The sequence below is a fragment of the Lactuca sativa genome, chromosome 6 (assembly GCF_002870075.4).
Source record: "Lactuca sativa cultivar Salinas chromosome 6, Lsat_Salinas_v11, whole genome shotgun sequence".
Lineage (NCBI taxonomy): Eukaryota > Viridiplantae > Streptophyta > Magnoliopsida > Asterales > Asteraceae > Lactuca > Lactuca sativa.
The window spans coordinates 89902199-89907366 of NC_056628.2; the positions used below are offsets into that span (position 1 = coordinate 89902199).

The window sequence follows — 5168 nt, forward strand, 5'->3', positions numbered from 1 at the left end:
TCGCTCTATTCGAAGCTTTATATGGTCGTAAATGTAGATCACCCTTGTGCTGGACATAAGTGGGGGACACTCAATTAGCAAAGGGACAAGTCCCAGATAGCACCCTCACTGGTCCTGAAATCATAAGGGAAACCAATGAAAAGATCGTTCAAATACGAGAAAGACTGAAAGCATCTCGTGACCGACAAAAGAGTTATGCCGATAAACGACGCAAACCATTGGAGTTCAGGTTGGAAACCATGTGCTATTGAAGGTCTCTCCTTGGAAGGGTATGATACATTTTGGTAAACGTGGGAAGCTAAACCTTAGGTACATCGGGTCGTTTGAAATCCTTATTTGGATTGGTCCCGTGGCGTACAAACTCCGACTACCACAGGAACTTAATAACGTACACCCTACCTTCCACGTATCAAATTTAAAGAAGTGTATATCCAACGAGACCCTCATAATACCACTCGAGGAAATCGAAGTTAACAAGAATCTCCTCTTCATGGAAGAACCGGATGAAATCATGGATCGGGAGATCAAAAGAACAAAGCAAAGTCGTATTCCTATCGTGAAGGTCCGTTGGAACGCTAAACGAGGACCCGAATTCACTTGGGAACGCGAGGATCAAATGAAACAAAAATACCCACATCTCTTCCTAATTTCTTGAAGTCTCAGTTAAAACACTAATTACGGGACGAAATTCCTTCTAACGGGGGGATGGTGTGACAACCGTCAATTTCCGATCAAGTCAAAGTCAACCAAAGTCAACCGGTCAAACCAGTCAACTCATCTAACCCTTGTATATTAGGGCTTACACTATGTTACTATTGTACAACTCACTATTTTAAAATGAAGTCATCACTTAGAAAGTTTATTCGTTCAGAAATTCTAAACCCTAATAGGGGTAAGCGATGAAACTATTCAATAGAACATTATTCTATATCCTTCGGGGGCATCTAACTATCATAACGAAGCTTAACGGGGTGTACAAACCTTGTGTTGCAAAGCTAAGCACCCAAAAAAAAAGGTCACAAACAAAGTCTCTCTCAGCCTCTCCCTGTCTATCTCTCTCTCTCTCTCTCTCTCCCAAATCTCTCTAAGTATGTGAAACCTCTCCCAAATCTCTCTAAGTGTGTGAAATCTCTCCTAAATCTCTCTCAAAATTTCTCTCAACCTTTATAGTTATCCGAGTCATCCTAACCCTTAACTTAGCCAAAAACTACGCAAAACGGAGATTTAACGTGAAAAACAGCCTCGTAAGGAGCCGAAACCCCCCATAAGGAGCCGAAACCCCCTAAGGAGTTGAACACCCTTGGAACCGAGCATGTCAAGAACCGAGCATTGCTAGAGCCGAACCTTGCATAAGCCATAACCGAGCCTCGCCTCTGCCTTTTTTCCCCCCACCTTCGCCTTTGCTCATTCTCAAGCTACTGCGAGATTGCTCCAACCGAACCCCTCTCTCAGTTCCTCTCCAGCGATCGAACCCTCCTATCGGCTCCCATCTACTTTCGGTGTTTTTCCCAATTTTTGACCATTTTCGCGTTTTAAGCCTGTTTTTCGTGATTTTAACGCGGGATTTTCACCCAAACTTATATTTTAACATATAAGACCCCATATCTCCATAATCTAAACACATTTTTATGGAAATCTTTATTTAAGAATAAAATATGTTGGGTAAGTTATTTAGATGGAGTGTTGACTTATCCTTTGTACAAGAATACAAACAACCTCCCACACTCACTCCAAGACCATACCCAACCACTATTCCCCCATACCTGGTCAATCATTGTCCTTTTTCCCACCATTATTCCAGCCATACTCTTGAACAAAAGCTGGAAATCCTCATCTCTCTTCCGATTTCACTCCTTCTCCACCAAGGAACAAACTCCATTCTCTCTCACTCCTCTCTCTAAGATTTCGAGATTTCAAGGATGATTTTCAAGTTATTCATATACTTTTGGTAATTAAAATCATCCTTCATATGATTATTCCACCTCTTTCTACTCCAATCATAGGTTTCTTACACAAACTTCATCATATTTGTGTAAGAACTTCGAATCTTCAAGCAATCTTCTAAGTGTTCTTGAGTTGAACACTTCCGTTCTTCAACATCCATCCACTAAAATCACTCAAGGTGGGTTCATACCCCCACATTTTCATGTTCTCTTCAAGTTTTGGGGGGGATAATACAAGTTAAATCACCAACAACATAACTAAACTCAAACAACAGCTTTCAACAGAAAACTTAATGTTCATTCACGAACTGTTTTGAACACCTTAAACTTTTTAGATTTCAAAACTGTATTAGGTGCAAATAGTTCAGGTTTATACCTTTAAAATTACTACTTCCACATGTCCATACGAATTTTCTACAATTTATGGTGATTTTTACAAAACTATCTATCACTATAGCTACGAATTTGGACTAGTATATCAATATGAACATTTTCACACCAGTTAAGGACTTCGAAAAATCATAATAAAAATTGTGAACAAACTAGACACATTTTCTAAACTCTCAGAGTTTACGGATCTAGTTTTTGATCTCGTATGAATTTTCTATGATTTTTCTAAATCAGTGCAGAAATGGTAAAAACAAGTTCACAGATTACAACTTTATTAACACTTTGTAACTTGTTGAGCAAAGTGTAAACCTTGATGTCTTCATATTTTGCTTGAGTTTTGTGTTTGGATACATTTATGTTACAGAAAAATGTTCACTAAATTGTAAGAATTCTTTATCATTACAATTAATGCATTATGAAGCATGGTAAACCTAGAATCGTTTTGTTATATACATTCTACTTATATAGAAAGTGAATACTACACACTATAAACATTTGGATAAACTATAATAGGTATAGTTTATGTTACATATACAATACAAAAGAATACATTTCTACAAAAAGGGGTTTTCATTATCTCATTACATAAGTCTGTTAATGAATAAATTTGTGAGACATTCGCTTCACGTTACTTTCAAGTAGCGCAACAAAAGTCCTTTAATTATAACCAGAATCTCTTGTTGGGTGAAAATGATAATTGTGTATATATCTATATTGGGTTTGACAAACCCACACCTTAGTTGCATGCAACAGCTAGACTGGCAGGTCTGGGGTGACAAATGACATTAACATTATGACGCCTGAAGAACGTCGTATATAAGACCATCTAAGTCATAGTATGGTTATAATAACTCACATAGGGTATTAACAAACATAAGATTTATGGGATTTCCATTTAAACTAACAAGTTTAAGCCGATTTAAACTTGCATGATTCTAATTTGAAATGGTAAAATACTAGCATACTATTAGTCTTGGAATTTTAGACTACAATACATTTTAGAGTGAAAATATCAGATTTTCTGGAACAAACACTACTTTTACAAGAAAGGATTTCAACGTTTCATTCTAAAAACTTATGAATTCACCAACTTAATTGTTGACACTTTTTCAAAACTGTTGAGAGAAAAACTTGGAGACACACTTGAACAAATGTTAGAACAAGTAAGTTGCGGAATGGTTAATCTCTAAGGATCTAAAAGCTCAACAATAATAATTTTAGATGGTAAGATAGTTAGATAGTTAGTTGCAGAAAGTAAAGAAAGATAAATGACAAAAGTTATATCAAGAATACACTTAAACTGATTCATAACAAGGAATGCAGTCACTCCAAGTTAGTAAGCGAGATCAAGTTTAGTGATTAAGTCTAGAAGACTTGCTCCGAAGAGAGGTTGCGTTTTAGTAGCAGTTTGAGTGTGAAGAATAAGATTGATAACAGATGAAGATAAGGAAGATGAGAAATCTTGTGTATTAAAGAGTTAAGAGTTTTCACACTCTCATATATCACAAGTACATAATACATAAGAAGGAGTCTCTATTTATAGAGTTTGAAAAGAACAGCTCTATGAGCAGCCGTGCAAGGCATGTTGGACAATAGAGTGAATTACATAATAAAGTAAATAACAAGGAAATAAATAAGATTGTGGATATGAAAGACTTGAGTACTCCAGATGCTGATATGATTGCTGATGAAGAATGGTTGCGGTCATAGTTGTAGAGATTGACTTATTCCATACGTTTAACTAGTAAAAAAATCATTTAATTTAAAAGGGGTTTGCGAAATTTGAAAGAAAAAAAATAGAAAGTCATCAACGGAAACGGAAAGAGAGGGATTCGAACCCTCGGTACGAATAACTCGTACAACGGATTAGCAATCCGTCGCTTTCGTCCACTCAGCCATCTCTCCCAATTGAAAAAGATAATTACTATGTTACATTACACATCAAGTAAGGATTAACGAAAGTATTTCTTTCACATTCTTTATCGTTATTATATAATTAGCAATTCCATTTAGATGCTCGAAAGATCCAAATAGAAAGATAAATAAAGAAGACCTTCTTGCTTTTATTTTGTTCGAAGTGCCTTTTGGGCCTGGCCCGGTCAATACCCAGCCGGGCATTTTTTTGTTCCAACGAATTCCATATATTTATAGGTATAGGAAACATACTCTATTCCGGTGCTGAGTTGGCTGCAAGTACTAAACCGTTGCGGTAGTTAAGTTCAAGAGGGTCACTTTTATGTTTCAACAATTTCCCCCTAAGCGACCTCTTTAACTTTGGTTCAGTTATCAAGTTTGAGAAACTTGATCAAAATCCACCAAAATTTTCTAACATTTTCCAGCCACAAGATTCTTCTGGAGATCTCATACTTGACTTCAGCAGTGGTGTGTTTCGATCTTTCTACTGCGGTCTTGCATATGTCAAGTTGCTTCTTGGGCAGGCGATGCATGGCATTCATCGGAATAAAATATTTGATATTGTCCGACTTCCGTTTGAATATGATGCCAAGTTCTGGAAAGTTGGTTGCGCCTAGAGATCTTTCTTCAAAGCCTTCTGTAAGCATTGATACTGGTTCAAGTGGTGGAAGGACAAATTTCGTGATAATAGTGGGGTGGATGTCCGCATCAATTTTTGCAAAGTCACAGACAGTTTCCTTGAGGAAGGATTTGGCTTTGTCAAGAGTTATCTGCATCTTAGGATGTTTCTCTGCCTTGTTCTGAAAAACTCTGGCAATGAGAAATATTTCTTCAGGGTTCATGCAGGGGAAATCTGCCTGGGTGCGGATATAATCATGCTCTCTTTTGGTCAGCGTGAATTGAGCAAAGTCTGCTTTCATA

At 37.0% G+C, this 5168-nt stretch overlaps 1 non-coding gene across 1 annotated transcript; it reads right to left on the minus strand.

The window, feature by feature from the left end:
- Window positions 1-4150: 4150 nt before the first annotated feature.
- On the minus strand, window positions 4151-4238 carry TRNAS-GCU (transfer RNA serine (anticodon GCU)). The gene has a single exon. It is a non-coding gene; the product is annotated as a tRNA-Ser (tRNA).
- Between the last annotated feature and the right edge of the window lie 930 nt (window positions 4239-5168).